Source organism: Notolabrus celidotus, chromosome 20 (genome assembly GCF_009762535.1).
Source record: "Notolabrus celidotus isolate fNotCel1 chromosome 20, fNotCel1.pri, whole genome shotgun sequence".
NCBI lineage: Eukaryota > Metazoa > Chordata > Actinopteri > Labriformes > Labridae > Notolabrus > Notolabrus celidotus.
The window spans coordinates 17,493,543-17,509,307 of NC_048291.1; positions in this window are offsets into that span (position 1 = coordinate 17,493,543).

The window sequence follows — 15,765 nt, forward strand, 5'->3', positions numbered from 1 at the left end:
GCTGTTAAGTCAATCCGTATAGGAAAAAGGAACCCACCCCTCCTCTCTATTAAGTTGGTTTCATCTAAAAGTGATGATCGGACCGTCTGCACAGAGAGACGAGAGGAACACGAAGCAGTGGGCTGCAGAAGCATTTAGGAGGGTAGTAAACAAGTGAAAATACGAAAATATTAAATATCACAGGTTGTACACACTTCTACAAAGGCTAAAGATATTGCCCCTTCTTTATTCAGGTGGTTCAGTCCTCTAGTTCGCTAGCTAACTTTTGTTATGACTTGTGATAATGTAGCATCCTGTTCAATGTTAACAGGTGGAGCTCATACCTGTGTGCATCATCTGACAGTGAGTGAGTGTAATGAAAAAGTACGACCAAATTACCACAGGTTACAGAGGTAGAGGAAAATGTGTCCCCTCAGAAACACTAAAAAGAAGTGCAAAAGGTTATTTTCAGAGAGACATTAATAAAAGATGAGTCTCTTTGATGACAATAAAACAATACGATTATAAGTGGTGTTCAGAGTAATTATTTAAGCTTTCATTCAATATATTCAGACTTCATTCCATATATATCAAGTTTCCTTCCATATATTCAGACTTCATTCCATATATATCGAGTTTCATTCAATATATTCAGACTTTCATTCCATATATATCAAGTTTCATTCCATATATTCAGACTTTCATTCCATATATATCAAGTTTCATTCCATATATTCAGACTTTCATTTCATATATATCGAGTTTCATTCCATATATATCGAGTTTCATTCAATATATTCAGACTTTCATTCCATATATAGCGAGTTTCATTCCATATATTCAGACTTTCATTCCATATATTCAGAGTTTCATTCCATATATATCGAGTTTCATTCCATATATTCAGACTTTCATTCCATATATTCAGACTTTCATTCCATATATATCGAGTTTCATTCCATATATTCAGACTTTCATTCAATATATTATTTCCTGAACGGCTTGCCATATATATATATATATATATATATATATATATATATATATATATATATATATATATTTAACCTTTATTTAACCAGGTAGGTCATTAAGAACAAATTCTTATTTACAGTGACGACCTGGCAAAAGGCACAGCCTTTTGAGAGGTAAAGGGTAAGTGGTAACAGTAATGATAAAAACAAACACAAGGGTAAAAAACATAAAAGACACAACAATAACAACAAAAGTACATACATTTGTAATAATAAACTAAGTAAAGAAATTACCTAATAATATGAATATTTTAGACTTCCAACATGACTTAAGCTAACATTAGACCTGATGCTGTTGGAATTGAACATCTGACAGTTGTGTCAGTGGTATCACATTTGGCCTATTCATTTTAATACCTCCAGTTCAAACATATTTGTAATTGTTTTCCTGGTTAAGCTGTTGCTACCTATTCACATTTTCAATCCTAACTGCAATTTGATAATATTCAGCCGCTAAACTGCCATGAATAAATTCAGTGCCAAAGCTATAAGTTATACTAGGAGTATGATGCAACAACATTACAATAAATAATACCACAGTTGAACTAGGCCCTAAAGTAAAGAAACGTTATGAGTATTTTTTTTACACAGTGATTTGTGTTTGGTGGTTTTCTCATTATTGAGTACTTAAGCCTGGTTTATACTTCTGCGTTAACTTTACACACGTGCGGTCGTGAGTGCTACATACTTGTGCGTCAATGTGTCCGCATCGTCCTGCACTACTCAGCCTTGTGAACATTGTGGTCTCTGTGATAGTCAGGTTGCCTGTTTCCGGTCCTACCCCTCTGCTTACTTTTTCACAGCGATTCTGAGCAAATTATATACAGTTTTAGCTGATACATGTTACCGTTGATCTTACAACAATTGTTACAGGGAAGAAAAGAGAGAAGACATCATAGGAAATGAAATGTACGGCGATTCTGGAAGTGTTGTGAAATGCAGGAAATACGATGACGCCCAGCGAACCAATCACAGGGCTTTATGGTCCCAATGTTTCGACGCGTAGTAGCATTTGGGAGTAGGTGCATGACGGGCTGTGTGCATAGACTTCTGTGTTGGAAAATAGCTATGCACTTCTACGGCATAGGCTACGGCATCAATTCGATGTATAAGTAAACTAGGCTTTTCACTTAATGTGCACATGCTAAGTAAGATTTTCTCTCTCTGCCTCCTTAAAAGGATTAACATCACTTTACCATGGCGATAGCTGCCTTCAGTTTGAATAACTGTGAATCTAAACTTAGATTAATTTCATTCCTTAGTTATTGATTACAAATCAACATGAACAACCAATGGTAATCTAGGTTTTACCAACTGGTTTATGAGATTTTACCATGGCTGCTGAACAGTAGGCAATTGTTGCATTGTGATCATGGTCAGAGTGTTACAACTGGACCCTTTGTGGTGGCAATTTTAAAACAGACTTTTGTCATTATGCCGAGTCAAACAGTCCTAGCATATAGCAATAGGTTTTTTTTAACAGCATGTTTATATTTCTGATATTGAAAATCCCAAGTGTATTTCAAGGAATCTGTGAGTTTCACTTCACCATTCATGTCGCTTCATGTCACACATTCGTCAACTGTTGCACATTCTTGGTGTACTATTTTTTACTTTTAATTATTCTCTTTGTCAAAACACTTTGGAGGACAAAACAAATAGCTACAAAGTATTAAGAAATGCATGTACACACATATTTGAGATAAACACACAGTCGACAGTAGATGAGAGAGAGGGAATCAATGTTCTGCAGGAAGTGCTAAGAAACCGGTTAGCAGTACTTAGAAGGGCAGAACATCTAAGAAGAAAGAGAAAGGAGAAGAAAAGAGTCAGGACCGCGTTTTATAGGGACCCTTTTAAGTTTTTTAGAGGATTGCTTAGTCAAGAAAAGGGAGGGCAACTCAAAGCTTTGAAGCAAGAGGTAGAAGAACACTTACTCAGACAAAGACTCACTCAGACCCAGGGAAGTTAAGAATTTCATCAATTTCAAATCATTTAAAAGTATTATAAATCAATAACAAGCTTTGACATTTTAAACGTCAGAGTGCAGACTGCCAATTATATAAGACAAAGAAAAAAAAGGCCTCAACAATGTCACTGTTCGCTCATTCCTCTCATTATATTTGATCTAAGTTGCATCATATCACCTACAGCTCTCTTAGCTAAGACAATGTGTGCATCTTAAGTTTGGATGTGTTGTGCATATTCTCATTGTATATTCTGTGGGAGTGTGCAGTTCGACAAGAATTTCTAACAAGTTTGTGTCCTTAGTCTAGAAACTCACTTGTTCATTAAATTTTGAAGCAAATTCTGTGCCTGTAACACAAAATCATTGAGGCAGGTGAGGTACAAAGAACATCACAAATGTCATGTGGAGTAAACAACTCATATGTTCCACTAATGTAACATCATTTTTTTATGAAACAAGGATTCTTTTTTGTTAACCTACCAATGTTTTGGTGCCGACATTGTAATATTCTGTGTTTTTTTTGCATCAAAACTACTTTTTGAGGTTTTGGACAACAAAATAATGTGGTCATGTTTAGGAAAAGACAGCAGTTTAGGCCAAACTATGGTCCTGTTGACATCAGCCAGGAGGACATACCATTACTGCCTCTTCAGGATTTCCTCCATAAACTAGCGATTTCTGCTTACAAAAAATGTAATTCAAGTTGAAAAAGTTTAGGTTTGTTGGAGGTAAATTTTATATCTTGGTCGAGGCAGATGGCTGTCTAACATGAGTCTGGTTCTGCCGGACTTCAGCAGCAACAGCAGCTTCTACTAGTACTTCTACTACTACTACTACTACTGCTACTACTACTTCTACTACTACTACTACTACTGCTACTACTACTGCTACTACTACTACTACTACTACTGCTACTACTACTGCTACTACTACTACTACTGCTGCTACTACTACTACTGCTTCTGCTACTGCTACTACTACTACTACTACTACTACTACTGCTACTACTACTGCTACTGCTACTGCTACTACTACTACTACTGCTGCTACTACTACTACTACTACTGTTACTGCTACTGCTACTACTGCTACTGCTACTGCTACTACTACTACTACTACTGCTACTGCTACTGCTACTGCTACTACTACTACTGCTACTACTACTACTACTACTACTACTACTATCTGTTTCATAACTATCATCGCTCTCCCTCTTATACTCCTCTATCCCTCTTTCCAACCCCAACTCGGTCGAGGCAGATGGCTGTCTAACATGAGAGTGGTTCTGCTCGAGGTTTCTGTCTGTTTTTCTGTCCGCTGTAACTAGCTAAATACTGCAACGTGCAATGCTCATGGTGGATTACGATGAGATAAGATTGAGTTCTCAGTTAGATGGGACTGGATCGTTTCCTGTCTTGATTTTGGGTCTTTGTTAATAATTTGACATAGAGTATGGTCTAGATCTGCTATGTTTGTAAAAGCGTCTTGTGAAAACTTTTGTTGTGATTTGGCACTATACAATTAAAGATCGGAGATTGATGACTGTTTTAATCAAGATGCGATTGTTTCAGATACTGGCAAAATCTAGATTTTTTACTGGATTAAAGCTCTAGGGTAATTTCGGTCAGGAAGACTATACCCTGCATGCTTTTTCATTGTTCATGTCACTTAATTTCTTATGCTCACCTCTCCACACATGCTAACTTATCTCTTGTGGTCATCAGCTTTTTTCATCACCTGGTCAAATCTATCCAATAGCACTGCAACACACCCTCATTGTTAGTCTATCATTGTGCTGCTGCCCATTTTGAATATGGTTCTCTCTTCCTTCGTTAATTCATTTGATGCACGTAACCCTCCACCTTCCCACCACCGCCCAGATTTAGCAGCCTCATCAGCCTTAAACAACATTGTCAGCAATCTCACCATCGCTGCCCAGTCCTTGCAGTCCTTCAGCATCATCAGTCCTATACAACTTCATCAACCATCTCATGATTACCTCCAAGTCTTCGCAGTTTCGATCAGCTCCTTGATGTAATCAACCTCAGTCATCTTCACCTCCACCAGTCTCTTAACTCCATGGGGGGATAGGTTTTGCTGCAGCTCAGGGCAGACTCCCTTCGATCACTCCGTCTCCCTGTAGAGTTCAAGCGCCAAAGAAACTGAAAAACTCAAAGAAATTTGGGCACTTGTAAAATAAATATCATCTTTACTTCATTAACTTGTCTCTCCTGATTTAAATTGTATTATGTGCCATGCTACAATAAAAGTATTAGCATTGGTTACATGGTCATCAAGGTGGGAGGTTCAAAGGAAAAATAAAAAATATAGGTTTGAAATTCAACCTGACTGACAAAAAATGGTGAATACTTAAACATGCACCCAATATATGTAGATTTGCAAGAGTATTCCAGCAACTGTGCATGTTTTTTTGTATATGCATTGTTGAGATGCCTGACCACAAAGCTTAAAAAGAAGGTACATGAAATCAAATGTACTTAAAGCAACAAAATCGGTTGGATAGTGCCTTTTTGTTGGTAAATTATTGATGTGATTCTGTGTCAGCTTTTTTTATGTCATAGGTAATAAAACTTCCATCATCAAGTAAACCTGCATGTTGGAGGATCTCAAAAGAGTTGAAATATTCTGAGTTTTAGCACCCAAACACTCTGTTTTAGATTTGGATTTGTGTCTTTTATGGAAAATAAGTCTCCTCTAATCTGTCCTCTTTCCTTCTATCACTTGCTCTCTTTGTCTCTCATTTCACTCTCTCTCTAGTCCCCCTCTCTATTTCTTTAAATCATGACCGTGCTATATCCCTTCAATCTTTTCTCTCTCTTTCTCTCTCTCTCTCTCTCTCTCTCTCTCTCTCTCTCTCTCTCTCTCTCTCTCTCTCTCTCTCTCTCTCTCTCTCTCTCTCTCTCTCTCTCTCTCTCTCTCTCTCTCTGACACACTCACCTCACTCATTCACTCTCTGTGTCTGTCTCTCTCTGCTGCATCACTCCCTCTCTCCACACTGTTTTTCAATCTACTAAAACACTTGGCTCAATTAGAGCAGAGCGGGAGGGATATGATAGAGTGTTTCACGCCCACCGCCTCTTCCCTCTCTCTTTCTGCGTTCCCTTCCAAGATAGTCCCTCCACCAGCAGCGAGAGAAGGAGAGAGAGAGTCCAGAAGCAGTGATATTTGCTGAGCTCCACAAAATGGGGAAAAAAAGACTGCAGCCCATCAGATCATTAGTGCTCTCCCATTTACTCTCTTCTCACACGTGGTATTCTCTCTATTTCTCTCTCCACCTCTCCTTATCAACTCTACTGCATGTCTTTTCTCTCGCCCTCCCTCCCTCTCCAACTCTCTCTCCCCTCTCTCCCTCTCTCTCTCTCTAACTAGTGCAGAGCTAATGTGCTGAGAACAGTCTGCAGCACTGTGCTCTGCTGTATAGGGTGCACTACGACGTCACTGGAACCCGCACACACACACATACACACTGTAAGGCGTGATGCTTTGGAATACCCTCAACCACCACATACATAAACTAGGTTACAGCTCATCATGGCATTGAGACCTCCTCAGCCAATCCATCCCTGTCTCCTAGATATGTGTAGTAGGAGGAGTCACTATTAACTACGACTAACAAGTCATAGCTGTAACATGCAGGCTTTAGCTTGCTCCCTGAGGATTGGAGGAAAAATGTAACAGTAATGGTTACTCCCCCTTTCTAACTTTCAAAGCACGCTTTGAAAGGTTCATATTGCTGACTGGATTTTTATATTAGCAGAAATGTTATTCATTTACAGCAAGAAAATCCCAATAATTATGCAGAGGTTTATGTTTATTTTTAAACGTCCATTTTTAAAATACAGTATGCTCTGCATTGTGCAACTCAATGTATTCTCATGTGATGATTCCTATGATGTCATACAAAAAATATAAGAGAAATGGATGGATGTGTATATTTGTTATACTATTGATGGAAAAAAAAATCCTTTTCAAGTGTATTTGTTTCCTTAATAAACCTCCCTTACCCTCAGTATTATCAAATTTACAATTTTACTTCATTATTATAATTTTTTGTAACAGAATATAACCATTGGGCCGGTCATGGGTGTGTCGACTCCTTGCTGACAAACTATAGTAAAATGTACTCTTCTTCACCTCCATAAAGAACATACGCCCACTTTCATAAACACAGACCTATGCACAAATCCTGACGGAGATGGACAATGCATTAGCACATGTAAACACACACACCCATACGCTCACTCAGTTAATTAAGTTAACATGCTGACTAAGGAGCTACGGAGCTCTTTGCAGTATGAGAGTGATAGAGAAAGGGACACATTCACACAAAGTACACGTACACATAGTGCACACATGGACAGGATGACACAAAGTCAACCTGTAGAGATCTGTGTTTGTTTTGACATTGCACCAGTACAGCACATGTTTGTGTGCGGGTGTGTGTGTGACAAACCCTTGACTTTTCATTACCTTCAAAAAAAAAAAAAAAAAGAGAGACAAAAGAAGTACTTGACTTCAGGAATGGTTGTGACAATATTGGTAGAAAACTGAGAAAAAAAACAGCCATCTGAGATGCAAATGCCAGATGGCCGTGACCCCTTCATTCACTGTCAACTGTGAGTCCATTCCAAATATAAATGTCATACCACTTCCAACTCCCAGCAAGCACAGGCACTAGCCTGCCCAACTCTACTGTCACTGGCCAGCACATCTGTGCTCTGATTAGCTAGGTTAAATACTTCCATCTAAGAATGCCACAGATTGGAGCCTGTGTCAGCACTGACCTAATATTTTAAAACTAAACCTGTATCATTTCCTAAGCTTATAACAAAGTTGTTTTGGTGCTTCAGACTATCTCATATCTGTAAAATAATCATATTGGCTGAGTTTTGGCATCAAAACAATATTTTAAAGGGATATTTCAGTTTATTTAAAGTGAGGTTGTATGAGTTTTGTATCCCTAGTAATTGTTTGAGCCACAACAGATGCCGCTCAGTATGACCCCTGTCATGAGAAACTCCAGAGAGAAACTGCACGCAAGCTAGGCTAAAGATTTCTGCAGACAACGCCAATTCTGCCATGTAATTAAGATAACTTTGAAAGACTCCAATCTGAGTACTCATCTTGGTTTAGGTGTACGCTCTACCGGGGATTTTTTCAGCACTTCACTTTGCCAACAGAAAGCCCATTTGTTTTTGCACTATTTGTGGACGCAACACAGACGTGCTCTTCTGCCTACATCACTGATATATAACATTTTTGAACATTTTTGTATTCCATTTTTGCATTATGTGAAGCAGGGAACGCCAAAGACCACCCGTCGGACACAGTGATGTCTGGAGAGTTATATCAGCTCAGTCTTCCCCTTCAGAAGCCAACAGTGTATTTTGATAGTGTAAACATGTCATGCAGATGATGGGTTGTGTCACTATGCAATAAAAAAAAAACGATGTGCGTCAAACACTTACTTCCGTTGTGGCTAGTACAATTACTAGTGACATAAAATTTATACAACCCCACAAAAAAAAATTAAATATCCCTTTAAGTTTTGGAAAAGATCACAATTTAGGTTTAAATGATAGGAAGAGGTTGACCTCCTGTACTCCTAGCTAAAAAAGCTTCCCAGCTGAAAGCTGTGACAGCAAACTTTGAGCCCGCTATTTACAGCAAATCACAGCCCAACAGAACTGACCAATCATAGAATAGTAGGAAGGGATAAGGTGAGGTTTAAGATTATATGAATTTGAATGTTTCTTTCATCATGCCACCCATGCCGATGTTCCTTAACAATGTATTAAGCATAGTTTTATATACTGTGTGGGATTACGTATGCATTTTTTATTGGATTAATTCTAAAACCACTTGTTCATTTTCTCACTTTAAAATTATTTTACATTATATCATATTAGAAATTTAAGTTTTGCAACACTTGCTTTAGTGATACTGTGTTACATGACAAGCCTTATTTAAACTACAAGGCAGCTGGGGCTGGTGGGGGATCAGGAAAAAGAGAAGGGATGATAGGAGAAAGAGACAGTGATAAATTGGTTTGTGTGCTGACTTAGCAAAATAAAAGACAGGAGAAAAGTGTGTATACAAGGGATCTGGGTATAAGATGGGAACAGTGCACTAAGCAAAAAGCATACAAATACGTTAGTTGGAAACCCTACAGCCAAAGCTGTGGGGAGAAAGAGGGAGAGGGAGAGAGAGAGAGAGAGAGAGAGAGAGAGAGAGAAAGAGAGAGAAAAGATTGAAGGGATATAGCACGGTCATGATTTAAAATGCAGAAAGAGTAAGAGTTTCTTTGAAAAGAAAATCCTGACCTTTGACTTTATGTTCCTATTTTTGCTGTGTTTGGGGTTGATTTAAGAACCCCAATCTTGAAGTCTTGCATTGTTTTGTTTTCCAACTTTTTGAATAAACTTGCAAAACTGTAAGCTTAGAAGCTGATCATTGGCTTTATCCTTAATAGCAAATCTAAAGGAGACATATTTCCATAACTGCATGATTTTGGATTTGTTAGTAATTATACATGTAGATCTTTGCTCTTTAATTGTAACTTTAAACAGAACTAAACTTAACTTTAAACAAAAAGTTAAAAGTTGTATTTTGGGACACAGCAGTGAAAAAAATGCTTATCCTGGCCCATTTCATTATGAATACACTATTCATGCAGAGAGAGAATCTTCATTTAATTTCATGAATCAATCAATCAATCAATCAATCAATCAATCAATCAATCAATCAATCAATCAATCAATCAATCTTTATTTGTATAGTGCCAAATCACAACAAACGTTACCTCAAGACGCTTTTATAAACATAGGAGGTCTAGACCATACTCTATGTCAAATTATGAACAGAGACCCAACTTCAAGACAGGATAAGACTCAGTTTGACCCACCCTAGTCCATCATGAGCATTGCACATCGCAGTATTTAGCTAGTTACAGCGTTGAGGAAAAACTTTGTTTTAACAGGCAGAAACCTCAGGCAGAACCAGACTCATGTTAGACAGCCATCATATTCCCAGTGTGTCAGTGTGCCAGTTCCCTCTGCAGTCTAGGCCTATAGCAGTATAACTAAGCTGGTCCAAGCTTGAGCCAGCTCTAACTATAAACTTTATCAAAAAGGACAGTTTTAAGCCTAAACTTAAAAGTGGAGAGGGTGTCTGCCTCCCGGACCCTGACTGGTAGATGATTCGAAAGGAGGGGGCCTGATTACTGAAGGTTCTACCTCCGATACTTCTTTTAGAGATGGGTACGACCAGCAGGCCTGCATGCTGGGAGCATTGTGTTTTAGAGGGGTAATAGGGCACTATGAGCTCTTTAAGATACGAAAGTGCCTGATTTTTAAGGGCTTTGTAGGTTAGAAGAAGGATTTTAAATTCTATTCTAGATTTTGTGGGGAGCCAGAAAGAGACTGGTACCAAGCAACACTCATACCCTACAAGAGAGGTTAAGTGGTTAGCAATGTATGTTAAGCTAGAAGTCAGAAGGTGGCTCTGTTTAACCTTGCTAGCATGCCAGGGTTATTTGTGTTGCACAGCTAAGTAAGAAATAATGTAAAGTGAGGGGGTTGTTACTGCAGAATGGAAAATCAAATGGCCGAGCTGCAAAGGTTCCTCTGCCTCAATGACCTACTCACAATACATTATCTGGCTTAAGTCTGAATGCAATGATTTGAAACAAAATATTGACTTGGAAATTATTTTATTGACTTTACAAAAATTAGAAAATATCTCCGGCTAGTAATAACCTGTTAGAATTGTGCCCATGGTAATGGGTAACTGTCATCAACCTGACTTATAATACTCACATTTAACTGAATATTTTACTGATGGTGATATAAGACAAGGCAAATGTGACTGTTGATATTGTTCTTATTTCATTCAGTATTGCCAAATCAAAAACAAGTATTTAACACAGTCGTGTAATAAACAAGTGGCAACCTCCAGTCTTGAAATATTAAGCCCAAGCGGAAGTGCTAAAAACTGCAGTTAATCAAGTGTTTGCTCGAGGCTTGCTGCAGAAACATCGGAAACCACATACACACCCATTGTGGGTAGCTAATTTCTCTATCGGCACACACTGTACGAGGTGAATTTTTTTATAATTGTTAGTGAAAAGGCTAAAGGCCCACCTCTTTACCTCACACTAGCTCAGATGAAGTTTGGTTGTGTTTGGCATTTCCAGTAAGGCACCTGCTGACAATTGACTTCAAAACAATGCTCAGGAACAGATGGGTGACATTACGGACGCTACGTCCATTTTTCATGGAGTCTATGGTAATAGGTAAGAAAAAATGTGCAGTGAGCAGGTTGTTGTAACAGATTGGAAGCCCTACAGGGTGAGCAAAAGCAGCATAGTGAGTCTTCTCTCACCCTGAAGGGATTCCTCCATTAAAACTACATGCTCAGAGTACATTGTACCCCTCATCATATAGCTACATACCTGAGAAATCAATAAATTGATTAAAATTATGGATTTGGAACTAATTTCATTGATATGAAAATAATTGAAAATGGATATTTTACATGAGAAATACTTAGTTAGTCATTTGGTAGTCTGTCTCAAACAAATGAACACAGCTGTTATTAAAATGTCACTAAAATTAACATTTCCATCGATGGTGAGGTGACACAAAGTGAACAGGACTGCACGTATCAGCCCAATTTTCTGCCTTATCACCTTTAGAGTCAGTTGACATTTTCTTTTCCATTCAGCAGTCTTTTGTCACTGATGAATACCACACTATGTACCATGTGGGTTTTATCTCTATGTGCTATCTTCAGTTTTTGTAGATTTCTCTTTCTCCAATTTTTGCATCTTGTAATACAAAGCATCTTTTCTGCTCTTTCCCAGTAAAGAGACCAAATACAAATTTAACTCAGATATTCTTCAGATTCCAATAGTTCCATAGAGTCTGTGATCGGAGCTGGGTCCCTAGCAACAGTCTGTTCTTTGCACCAACAGTCTGGTGTAGTTTCAGAATGCAATCCATCAAAATCAAGCATTTAACACAGCTGAGAAACAAACTGCTGTAAATAGGATACAATTTTTTGTTTGTTTGGTTTTTGGCCAACTCTACTTTTGACAATATGTTGTATTTTAAAGCTCCAGTGGAGATTTTCCATCTAGTTATGAAATAGACTGAAAACAGCAGCAAACAGCAACACCACTTTATGACATATTAAAGCAAACAAGACCATCAGCAACTAGAATGGAAACCTCTATATTATAATTTTCAATGCCTTAAACCACTGTGAGGGGGTAGGTGTCAGACATGGTTATTGGCGGCACTGAGAAAACACAGCAAAAATAACCAATGAAATATTTAACTGTTAAAGACAAAAAGATGTGATTTTTTTTGTCCGAAACATGATTTAAGCATGTACAGGAGAAGATTACCAGAGGTATCACTTTGTCCACAGGTGGCACCAAAATAAACACAAAAAAAAGGTCCTCACGGGAGCTTTAAGAGATTTTGATTCTCAGCTGAGTCAATACATACAAAAAGATATCTGAGCCAAGCTATGCATTTAAAAACCATAGGCCTTTGCAGTCTATGGCTTCTTTGGCTCAGAGGAGGTTAATTATCAGCGAGTAGCCATAAAATGATGAGCTAAAGAAGCAAGCTGTCTCTTATTCATCAGAACTTTAACACATTTCTATTCAGTGTGCAGTTCTGTTCACTTATCTTCAGACCTCTGTCTTGTCTGTAGTTTAATAACTGTCCCTTGTTGTTTATTGCTGTCTTTGGTCTATGAGTCTTTTGTTTTTTTAACATATTTTTCTACATCCCTACAGTCTGTGTCTATATTTGCTCTGGATAAAAGCTTAACTCACTTACTTTTACATCAGTGACCAAAGGGGGAGCAAGGGCATTAAGCCGCATTGTTGCAACAGAAAGGGAGAGAGTCTATCTCTGTGTCTCTCTTGCCCTCTGTTGTACGCACGCACACATGCACACACGCACACACGCATGCACGCACACATTCACAGACACACACACACAGACACACACACACACACACACACACACACACACACACACACACACACACACAAAGGCACACACACGTACACTAACACACACACACTCACTCTCTCCATCTCTCTCTCTCCCTCTCTCTCTCTCTCTCTCTCTCTCTCTCTCTCTCTCTCTCTCTCTCTCTCTCACTTCAGCTTCTGCATCAGTCCTCAGATCTCTTTCACTGCAGTGCAGAGCAGGGGGACATCTAAGGGCCGAACAAGGGAACTGCAGGACACCAAAACACTGCAGTCTCCCCTCCCTCTTCTTCCCCTCACTCTGTCTCCCCCCTCCCTCTACTCAAGGGGTGCTTTTGATTATGCTAACGTGTCTGCTTGCTCCCCTCAATTACTTCTCTTCATTGAGTCTCAGTTTCTTCAAGCAAGGATTTGAAAGAGAGATGCAGGAAGAGAGAGGAGGAGAGCTGTGGGGAAGGTGGAGCCAGAATTGCCAATGACAAAATCTTGCCTTGTCTGAAGCAACATCACGTACTGATGAAATTCTGCAAAGCTGTATCACATGACAGGTATGAAAATTAGAAGAACCATCTATCGAAAAATAATTAGAAAACTTTACAATATCCTTATCAGATAGATAATCTATCTATAGATAGATAGATAGATAGATAGATAGATAGATAGATAGATAGATAGATAGATAGATAGATAGATAGATAGATAGATAGATAGATAGATAGATAGATAGATAGATAGATTTGACAGTATCACCTGTAATTTCCTGTGTGCTGCTGAAAAATGGAACTACACCTGAAAATAACTAAAATCCCAATGTGAGCTGATCCACAATCACGTGTGACTTCTCAATTACCATGACCAGGTCTGATGAGCACTTATGATATCAGGCTGTTTCCGTGATCTTAATAATCCTACATGCATGTTAGTCAATAGTGACAAAGTTGTAAAAGTAGCCATGGCATCATATGCAGCCTAGTCAATGTATGCTTGAGTTAGCTAGCATTAACACAATACAATAATTTGGAAAGTTCTTACTGACAGGACTCAATCGTATCTCATCTTAATCCACCTTCACAAGCTTCATTTTTACAGCAGAAACCTCAAGCAGAACCAGACACATGTTAGACAGCCATCTACCTCGACCGAGTTGGGGTTGGAGAGAGGGATAGAGGAGAATTAAAGAGAGAGAGCGATGATAGTGATGAAACAGATAGTAGTAGTAGTAGTAGTAGCAGTAGTAGTAGTAGTAGTAGTAGTAGTAGCTGTAGTAGCTGTTGCCACTGGAGTCCGACACGTCCGTAGCAGCTGGAGTCTGGAACGTTGAGGGGGGTGGTAGGATCCCAGTGTGTCAGTATGCCAGTTCCCCTGGCAGTCTAAGCCTACAGCAACATAACTAGAGCTAGTCAAAGCTTGAGCAAGCTCTAACTATAAGCTTTACCAAAAAGGAAAGTTTTAAGCCTAATCTTAAAAGTAGAGAGGGTGCCTGCCTCCCTGGCACTGGTAGATGATTCCAAAGGAGAGGGACCCTGATAACTGAAGGTTTTACCTCCCATACTACTTTTAGAGACTTTAGGTACGACGAGCAGGCCTGCATGCTGGGAGCGTAGCGTTCTAGAGGGGAATGAATATTTGCTTTTTCAAAATAGGGGCTGAGCTGACTAGCATCTCCTTACTACTGACAAGTACCTCAAACAACCCCACTTTAAAAAAAAATTATCAAAAATAATCATCCAACATTAGTTGTACTTAAGTATTGAATGTTAAAAGTTAGAATTGTTACAATGGTCTTACACAGATATGTATGTATTAGTTACATTGTATTGTAGGCTTTTATATATTAGTTCATTATTTTATCTTTAACACTTGAACATTGAAAGCAAAGTTTCACTAAAGCCAGATTCCTTGTACATATATATATGTATATATATAGATATATATCTATATATATACACAGTATATGCCGAGGCAAAGCTAAATCTGATTTTTATTCTGATACAAGTAAATGATGTTGATTAAAAAAAAAGTGGTCTGAATTTCACTGAATTGTAAATCAACTTAAAACATGGAGTAATTCCTTGTTGCACTCCAGCTTCTTCTTGGTTTTTGGGCCAGTTGGCACCCAAGATGGTGCTAACCCCCGCCCTCAATTTGTATCTTCTCAGTTTTCAATTATTTCAAGCCATGTTTTCAATAACAATATGAAGTGTAAGCACTGTTATGATGAACAATAACTTTGTTTCATTACACTGATATAAGATACCTCTATAGATTTGTTTCCCTGAACTCAAAATGGACATGAAGGTTGTAAGTTGCTTAGTTGGGTACAGTGGACTTTAGTCAGGCAGTTTTTCTTTCTCTATACGCAGAATGCGAGGCCAAGTAAATCACATGAAATATTCATTTGAAAATAATATTTATAGAGAAAGCTGGTGCAGTATCCAAAAGCCAGACGGAAGCTTCTACCAAAGTTGGGCCTCAGGACGCTGTGTCCTGCACATGCCATGCAAATGACGGCTGTGTGGCATTCAGGAGCTGTATGAAACATTAATGTAAATATGCAAAGTACCTCAAGGGCTGGACTTGCAGGAGTTTAAATGTTATGTGTAATAATGTTGCTATAAAATACAGGCCCCTTGTATTACACCTCTTGGATGGTTGTAATCAGAAAGTGTGAAAGGTTTTTGAATGAGGCCAGAGTGTTTGGACTGCACTTACCAGTTTCACTCTCTCTTACTCTATTAAAATCAACTCTTTTT